This window comes from Pseudochaenichthys georgianus, chromosome 7, assembly GCF_902827115.2.
Source record: "Pseudochaenichthys georgianus chromosome 7, fPseGeo1.2, whole genome shotgun sequence".
Classification (NCBI taxonomy): Eukaryota; Metazoa; Chordata; class Actinopteri; order Perciformes; family Channichthyidae; genus Pseudochaenichthys; species Pseudochaenichthys georgianus.
The window spans coordinates 4621686-4631987 of NC_047509.1; positions in this window are offsets into that span (position 1 = coordinate 4621686).

Here is a 10302-nt window from a genome sequence, read left to right on the forward strand (position 1 = left end):
ATGTTATTTACTGTAGTTTCTCTCTTCAAATATGCCTCACTGTATCGCGAAATATTGCCACAATTCTGATAGGAACAATCCACGGAATGCTCGGTTCCATCTGTTGCCAAAAGGTAAGCGTAAGAAGTACATTCGGAGGCAGTGGCTAGCGAAATGTGGCCGGCCCGAACCGAAAGATTCACAGGCTCATGTATGCAGCGAACATTTCAAATGTCCGGACGACTACTCTATGATAAAACATAACATGGGATTTATGGAACAACCATTACTTAATGGAGATGCAGTACCATCGGTCTTTCTGGTGTCATCACCGACCAGGACACCAGTTCGGCCAGTTGAGAAATCGCCCTCTGCAAGTGTGAAGCGACGGAGGAGCAGAAGTAGTGCTCGGAGTAAGAATAAGGTATGTTATAGCGCATTTCCATTGCAGCATTTTAACGTCCTTTAGCGTCCAGGCCAGGACAGTTTTTGGTGGCCTTTCCATATAGCGTAGTACCGGCTAGTGTGTATTTTCCCCCAGTTTTTTCCGGCCCCATAAAATCGTGATTCTATGGCCAGGGACAACGAAGCTGAGTATGCTAAACTAGAGAGGGAATCGCTTCAAGGGTGGTACTACATGCATACATATAGTATCTTATATCATCTTCCTATTATACACACATGCATTTCCAAACATTTGGACTACCTATGTTGCAAATGTATTATCTTTTCAATTTACACACGGCATCTATTGCACGTCTGTCCGTCCTGGGAGAGAGATCCCTCCTCTGTTGCTCTCCCTGAGGTTTCTCCCATGTTCCCTTTAAACTGTGGGTTTTCTTCGGAAGTCTTTCCTTGTACGATGTGAGGGTCTTAGGACAGAGGGTGTCGTATTGTCATACTGATATGTATGGCTGAATTCCCCCATCCAATCTCTTCACATTGGTCAAAACTTGTTCCTCTGCTGACGAGTCCGAACTGAAATACTCCGCCATGTTTCTGTGTGTTGACAAAGTGAACGCATGGATGACGTCACGACCATCACGTGACTACTGAAAATGGCAAACATGGCGGCGGCCAGACGGAATATACAGGTTTTGATAAAAAAGAGCTATAATATCATTATTTACCGGGGAATATCGCTGATTTCTTCAGGGTATGGTTTAAACATAACGTTTCACTAAATACTGAAGTTTTGATTAATTATCTAATGAGTGGACCATTCCTTTAAGAGAGAGAGGGAGAGAGAGGGAGGATAAGAGAGAGAGGGAGGATGAACTTAAATCAGTTGAAGAGTTACAGTTTTTTACAATTTTGCGCATATGTATCCCAGTTTACAAAGAATTAACAACACACAAGTTCCAGCCCAATCGTTACACAGAGTTTTCAACAAAGAAGTGCTTCAGCCAATCAGAATGCAGATCCTGCAGAACTGGAGGCGGGCTTTACTGCTCTCGCGATGTAACAGTGAAGGGAGAGATCTGCTTCCGATCGACAGAAATATAACTCAGATAAAACCGTAATAACTCAATATAATGTTGTCAAATCAAAACGGTATCAACCGGCAGTTGTATGTGTGTATGTGAGAAGGCCTGGCTGCTATCGGAAAGCTGGAAACTGACACGGAAGGACTCCCGAATTTGGTGATTCGTGGTAAAGAAATAAACAAGAGAGAAAGTGCATCTCTGTCAGCAGAGCTTCTGTCAGTCAGAGGGTTAGGTACAAGTTGAGATGTCATGTGAGGAGCAGTGGCGGTTCTAGACCAATTTGACTGGGGGGGCCAGGCTGGGGCCAGTTATTTTCTGAGGGGGGCACAATAAATGCGGGACGAAAAAGACAAAGACAGTATGAAGTAATTGTGCATAAGAAAACAATGCAATACAGTTATTGGTATTTGTTTCAGTACACATATTTATTTCAGATACTTATAGTTACAGTGTTTACGCTCTAATGCAGGGGTCTCCAACCTTTTTTAGGATGAGAGCTACTTTCAAAAAAGTAGTGAGCTACTTTTACTTCTCTTTTTTTCAGTGTATATATGTTTTATATATTTATATATTTTAACATTATACTTTGTGTGCTGTTTGGGTCTGTGGGACCCGTTTTCAGTGTTTATTAAAAGAAAATGCAAGGCAAGGCAGGGCAAGTTTATCTATATAGCACCTTTCAACACAAGGCAATTCAAGGTGCTTTACAAAAATGAAAGACATTCAGACAAAGGCATTTAAAAACAGTAAAAGATAATAAAAGAAACATTAAAAGAAAAACTACATGAATAAAAAGTTACAGTGCAGTTTAAGATATGAATAGTTCACACAGAAGTTCCACTTTACTGATGATCACAACGGCTCAGTTTCAATTAAAAGCAGCGACAAAAAGATAAGTCTTAAGCCTGGATTTAAAATAGTAAGAGTTGCAGCGGACCTGCAGGTTTCTGGGAGTTTGTTCCAGATATTTGGAGCATAATAACTGAACGCTGCTTTACCATGTTTAGTTATGACTCTGGGGACAGAAAGCTGACCAGTCCCTGAAGACCTGAGAGATCTGGATGGTTCATAATTTAGCAGAAGATCAGAAATGTATTTTGGGCCTAAACCATTCAGTGCTTTATAAACCAGCAGCAGTATTTTGAAATCTGTTCTTTGACATACAGGAAGCCAGTGTAAAGACTTCAAAACAGGAGTGGTTTGATCCACTTTCTTAGTGTTAGTGAGGACTAGAGCAGCGGTGTTCTGAATCAGCTGCAGCTTTCTAATAGATTTTTTTTTAGTGAGACCTGTAAAGACACCATTACAGTAGTCGAGTCTACTGAAGATAAAAGCATGGACAAGTTTTTCCAAATCCTGCTGTGACATTAGTCTTTTAATCCTAGATATATTCTTTAGGTGATAGTAGGCTGATTTAGTAACTGTTTTAATGTGACTGTTGAAACTCAGGCCAGAGTCCATGACTTCACCTAGATTTCTGGCTTTATCTGTTGTTTTGAAAATTGCAGGCTGAAGCTCAGCGCTCACTTTTATACGTTCTGCCTTGGCTCCAAAGACCATTACCTCAGTTTTATCTTTGTTTAATTGGAGAAAGTTCTGACACATCCAGTCATTGATTTGTTCAATGCACTTACTCAGTGTTTGAATTGGAGCATAGTCTCCTGGTGAAATGGTTATGTAAATGTGTGTGTCATCCGCATAGCTATGGTAACTTATTTTGTTGTTTTTCATTATCTGAGCCAGTGGTAGCATGTAGACGTTAAAGAGAAGAGGCCCCAAGATGGAGTCTTGAGGAACCCCACATGTCATATTTGTCAACTCAGATTTGTATTTACCTATAGAAACAAAGTTGTTTCTGTCCTTTAAGTATGATTCAAACCAATTTAGAAGTGTTTCCGAAAGTCCCACCCAGTTTTCTAGTCGGTCTAGTAATATGCTGTGGTCAACAGTGTCAAACGCAGCACTGAGATCTAATAATACTAACACTGAAGTTCTGCCCCTGTCTGTGTTTAAGTCGATGTCATTGAAGACCTTTACAAGAGCAGTCTCAGTGCTGTGGTTTGGACGAAAGTCTGACTGGAACACATCAAAACAGTTATTTAAATGCAAGAAATTACTCAACTGTTGAAAAACAACTTTTTCAATGATTTTACCTAGAAATGGAAGGTTTGATATGGGCCTGTAATTGTTCATTACTGAAGCGTCTAGATTATGCTTTTTTAAGAGCGGTTTAATGACTGCAGTTTTCAGGGCCTGTGGAAAAACATCTGAGTGAAGAGACTTGTTTACTATGAAGTCGATCTGAGGCCATGCAAGGAAAAACATTTTTGAAAAACCCTGTTGGAATAATATCAAGGCAGCAGGAGGAGGATTTCAGAAGTTGTATAATGTCCTCTAGGTTTTTATCATTAATTTGATGGAATTGTGTCATGGTGTTTGAATGGATTTTAAGTGGACAGAGACAAAACATTTGCTGTTCCTGATGCAGAGGCACTGACTGCTTGTCTGATTTCCTGAATTTTGTCAGTGAAGAATGAGGCAAAATTATTGCACGCCCTGGTGGATAGAAATTCAGAGGCTACTGACACTGGGGGGTTAGTTAGTCTGTCGACGGTAGCGAACAAGTCATGTGCGTTGTTTTTGTTTTTGGCAATGATATCAGAGAAGAAACACTGTCGGGCAAATTTCAATTCCAAATTATAAAGGCCAAGTCTCTCTTTATAGATTTCAAAGTGCACCTGGAGATTTGTTTTTCGCCACCTTCGTTCAGGTTTTCGACACTCTTTTTTCTCTGTTCTCACGGTCATGGCCTTTCTCCATGGATATATTTTCTTCCCAGTCACTTCTTTTACCCTAGTTGGAGCAATGGCATCTACTGTATAACATTTTTAATTTTTGAATTAAAATGATCTACTAGCTTAGGGGTCGGGAACCCGCGGCCCACGGGCCGCATGCGGCCCTTTAAGCCCTCTGCTCTGGCTCCCTTGAGCTTAAACAAAAATAAGAAGGAAATAAAATAAAAGTATTTGTAGGACTATTTATATTTTGTTGCATGGTTGAAAATGTTTCGTATCTTGTATTTTGAGGTGATACTGTGACACATAAATAAAAAACAAAACGGTTTTAATTAGGTCAACTAAAATATGCGTCACATCCTGCTACGGTCCCACGCGAGCGCATTTTCTTGGAGGCGAATAACCTGACCCCCGGCTCGATGAGCAAACTATGCATAAATCAAAGAAAAGTACCGGAGGAACACAGGATTTAATTCTGCGTGGACAGAGTTGTATGCTTTCACAGCAAACAATGCTGGTTTACCGGTATGTTTGATATGTAGAGAGAAGTTGTCAACGGTGGTGCAGCCTTTACGTATCGAGGAACAACAAGGGAGAGGAAGACAGCTGACGATCTTCAGTCATAATTCAATGGGGTATATAATTTATTTCAGAAAACACTTTTTGTTATATTCCATGGAATGCTCTTAACGTCCCGATAGCAATGAATATATTAAATGCTTTGACAATAAATACATACAAAAATTAATCTCTGGAAACCGTAGCGCTGTAAAAAGCACGACCAATCATCTGAGCCGGCCCGGCTAAAATAACTGGATGGCCTACCTGCCTGTCAGCCTTCCATCTGGGCACAAACTTATCTCGTGCCCTCATTGGTCATGGGCGCGTTTGTGTGTGTTGGAGGAGGGACTCTGTAAGAAAGTCTGAAGGAAGAGGCATATTTTTTCCGGTTGTGTACTTTCAAATTCTAGCGCACTCGAGCTGGTTTCTCCATTCTTACCTACCCTACCGTTAACTCTTTTTAGGGTGCAGCTATATGTTTTATTTATTTCATAGTGGGCCCATTTTAATAATATTTTTTTTTCCTTCAAATGTGCAGAGGACTCCCCAAGTGCTGTGTTTAATTTATTTTAAAGTAGGCCTGTGTATTATTTTTTAATTCTCCTTATAAGAGTTCTTTGTTTCTTATTAGAGGTTAACAGTTTTATATCATGTAATAAATAGCCTAATAAATGCAAAAAAGTAGTATTTGACTGATATAACAATAAAAAACTATGAAATATGAGAGCGCAACATCAGTCACCACAACCTTAGAGATATTCAGACCCTTTGAGACAATTAAGTCCAGAGTGTGCCCCTTATTGTTAGGGATGCACGATATTGGTTTTTTGAAACCGATACCGATAACTTCCTGCTTCTGAAGACCGATACCGATACCGATAACCGATAATACAAATAAAAATTACGCCACTAATTATTTTAACGCGATTAACGCATGTGTATTTTTTTTCCTCGGCCGCCCCGTAGTTTCAGAGCGCATCGAGTTTAAAATACCATCTACAAGCTGATGCTGACAGCCCAGCTCCTGCCGCCCGCTTGTGGCAGACCACACTTCCACGCTCACCGGCAGGCACCGACTGGCCATCTGGAGGACCGGGAGGGTGTGTGTACGTGTGGTCCGAGCAAGCAAGAGAGAGACCTTACGTGCATTGTTGTTGTTAGCATCTGGTGCTAGCTAGCTGCGCTAACGGATATAAGGAGCTGTTTAAATGAAAACAGAGGAGCGCTCTATTCACACAACTGCGCCGAGCACTTGACTTTATGCAGGAAGCCAGACAGCGGGACATTGTACGAAAAGTCAGCACACTCAGCAACATGATTGCAGCGTCCAGGCAGCTCCGGTTCGAGCATATGCCTTGAGTTGCACATAGCTCCAACACGCGCGCGCAGACACACACACACACACACACACACACACACACACACACACACACTGTATTGTATTATTGTCTTCGTACGCTTTTAACACACCATCGTAGCGATGGCGATGTTTCAGGTGACTGATCAGGTTCGAAGTATTAGGGAGCGCTGGATTTGTGAAGAACTCCCCTCTTCCTAAACCACTAACACCACAGTACTGGCAACACGGGAGGAGCCGAGTGAAAAACAAGCGCCCCAGTATTTTTTTCTTTTTTTTTACCCAAAAAATATATTGTATATTATCGGGGCTATTAATACTGTTATCGGTTTATCGGGATGACATCATAATTCCTAATATCGGACCGATAATTATCGGGCCGATAATTATCGTGCATCCCTACTTATTGTGCGTGGGTTCCGTCAGATGCTGAGTCAGTCCATAGTTATCAAGAACACAAAACAGTTATTTTGCCCCTCTGTCCTGGGGGTTGTCAACATGAATGTTAAAATCACCAACAATGACTAGACGCTCAAAGTCAATACACACTATAGACAGCAGTTCGGTAAAATCATCAAAAAAGCTTGCAGAGTATTTGGGTGGTCTATAGATATTTAGGAACAGAGCTCAAGAGGAGCATTTCTGCTGAAGGGCCACATATTCAAAAGAAGCAAAGTTCCCATAAGATGTCTTCCTGCATTGAAGGGAGTCATTGAACAGAATAGCAACTCCACCTCCTCTCTTATGCATTATTTCCTGACTCAGGCAAACTCCATTTGCCTTAAAAGATGTCTGCGGTCCCAGAAAAAGTTAAAGTTGTCAATAAAATTGACAGAATGGTCAGTACACACAGTTGAAAGCCACGTGTTCAGTGCAAACAATCTGCTGAATCTCTCCACTCCTCTTCTGATTGGCGGTAGAGGGCCACTGATGAACATGCAATTTAATTATTTTAACCTGCTTTATTGGACCTCACATCCTCTCTGGGGGTCCGGGGGCATGCACCCCCGGGAAATATTTTGTTTAAATGTTGAAGTTAAATGCATCAATATGGTGCACTTTGAGCACAAAAAACGTTCTCGCTTGGTACTGATGTTGCTGGGACAGCAGTGGCCGCGTTAACCGAATATTTTATTTAACAATGACGGAAAAATCTGAAAGCAGTCAGTCATTTTGACAGATTAGAACAAACTCGGAACAGTGCCAACGTTTCCCCGCAGCGAGGCTCTGGTGTTATGCCGTGTTATGCATGCCCTCCAAAAGGAAATTATATAGTTTCCAAACCGTACTTTGCCGTACAGATCAATACGTGTCTGAGAGGTTTTGCTTTACGCTGTGCGCGCTGCCGCGAGGTGCATGCACACACGGCATAACACCGCCCCCCCCGTTGACATTTCACGAGCGTGCTCTCTCGTGAACTGTTCAGACCCGACGGGTAATAAGGGATTATGACGGACATTTTACGATCCTGTCTGTCAAAATGACGGACAGCGAAAAAGTCTAACGCCACCTCAGTGGGACGGAGAGATATGCATTGGCCATGGGTGACAGCAGTGGGTCAAACTGTGCATTGTCTCTCCACCACTTCAACAACAATACCGTTTTTGCCAAGAAGGTGAGGCTTATTGACAGGGCGAGATATAAATATACTGTTGGTACTTGTCAATGTCTCTGGGTGTGTAAATGTAGCCCTGTAAATACGATGTCCTTTTGTGTTCTGTTGTTTTATGTTCATGTTGTAACCTACTTGCTGCCTTGTTGGATAGGTCTCTCTTGAAAAAGAGATCGATGATCTCAATGGAACCACCTGGTTAAATAAAGGTTTAAAACAAAAAAAAGTGGAGAATTAACTCAAATACACTTCATTTATTTTTAAATAACTGAATCTGTGTGCTGGATACAGACAGGGAGAAAAAATTCCAGGCATATTTTTAATAAATTATTAACAAAAATCGCAAATGTGCCCTTTCATGCATTTGAGCCCCTTCCACATCCTCTGCACGTTTCAAAGAAGCAACAACATGCATATTAAGATAACACTTTTTTCAAATGTTTTGAACTGAGAGTTTGTGTGTGAGACACAATATTAATTGTCGACAATAACTGGCCTCTGGTCTTAATACTGGTAGGAGAGGTTTAAGTCAATTTCTGTCAATATCATGGACTGTGAATGTATAGGAAATCTGGCTGAGCGGAGGTGTTTCTGTATGTGAGAGGGTGTGTGTGTCTATGGGCAGGGCCGCCTTAATGCACGGGCTGACCTGGGCTAAAAAAAGGTTTTTTATTTCGGATGTTTTTTTGTTTTTTTTAAATAAACAAAGTCTTGGCTTTCAGAATATGAAACTTTTATTTCCAAAATCACACGATAAATACATTTTTGAAGCTTGTAAGGGGAAGAAGACAGCTCTCCCTCGCCACTCTGCTGTTCTGCTGTTCCCCTCCCTCTGCTGAAATTATGAATGTAAGGCCAGTGGTGTAGTGGGCGTTGGACGCGGGGGTACGCCGTACCCCCACTTATTTGGAGCATGATCTTTTTTTGGTATGTGATGTGACTGACAACCTGACATGGTTTAGCCTTTTCCCACACCTATTACTTGCCTGATCAGCCTGCCCTCAGCTTTCTCCTTGTTCTGTGTTGTATTGAAGCAGTGTCCTAAATGTAAAATAACTGACATTTTGTTTTAATGTGTAGATTGTCTTTGAGAACTGCTCACCTGTGGAGATTGCAGTGGCAAAGTGTTCCTGTGTAGCTGGAACAGTAGGCCTACTCTGCGACCACAATGTTGCACTGCTGTTCCAGACCGCACTTACGGAGCGTCCACTACAGCTTCAAAAATAGCTTGGAGCTGGGCGTGTCTGGAGCTTGGGGATTTTATTCAAGCAACACGGCCAACAACCAATCACATGAATCTCCCGCCCCCGACATACAAAGCAAAAAACCCCGGGGATTGTATGGGAGCAATATATATATAAACTCCCCAAACAGGCGAAAACCTACCAGTTTCACCCACTGTCTCTGCCACCTCCCTCCATTGATTGGCTACGGCTTCAGCTGCCAGAATTTCGGAAACTGGATTTGATTGGCTGGCGCTGGCTACTCCGGCGTTGAACAATGTTCAACTTCTGACGCCGGAGATGGCGGAGACGGACCGCTCTGCTACCCACAATTCAGTTCGGCGAAAAAGCGAGGCTACGTGACGTCACCCCATTGAAAGTGAATGGGCAGATTGGAGTTTTCGACGCTGTCGGCGCTGTAGTGTAGACGGGCCGTTACCGTCCTTAGCTGCACTGAAACAGAGCAGTGATGGCACAAGCCAAGAACCATGGTAAGTACAGTATGTGTTCACAACCAATCCACGGTGTAATGTATTGGGGAATCTTATGTTGTGCGATGTTTGCGCCGGAGCCGCTTCATCCAGAAACAGCACTCCGGTTAGAGAGTTCACACGGAGACAAGGAATACAGTCTTTGGACTTTAATTAGCTTGAATGCTTCTTACAACAGCTATAGCAGTATTGAATCATGAATGAATGTAGAATGATTGCATAATTTCTTCACTGAAGCACATGGTAAACAAACCGCTCGAGGACCCGCAGCTGCCCACTCCAGCTGTCCCCAAATATGCCCGACCAAAAAACACAAACGATACAACGCACACTAAAGAAAACAAGGTTAATTTACAACATAATGAGTATTTCTTTTGTGCCAAGAGCTGATTTGGTATGTTGCATCAACGACCTTTTCAATTAATTTGACAATTATTTTGTGTAATTAATAGGGTGTGAAACCAGGCAGAGTGAGTGACATGGTGTGCATTTCCACTAAGCCAAAGCAGTTTACAGTTGAGGGGGCAGGTTTACTAGGTTTATCTGCGAAATAATCACCAGGATAATGATTGACTGTATTGCCAGACCTAATGTCAATAATCTGCATTGTAAACATGACACAAGGTGGCACCATATCCATGTCATTTATGTCAGTAATACTTGGTGTGAAAGCGGCTATTATGGTTGCCTACTACTTTACATTTACCTTCTGTAAGTCAATAAAGTTGCCTTTGTCACGATCTGTCTTTATGGCGTTTTGTCTTGTCTAGATCTGTTTTTGGTTTTCTGTCTGCATT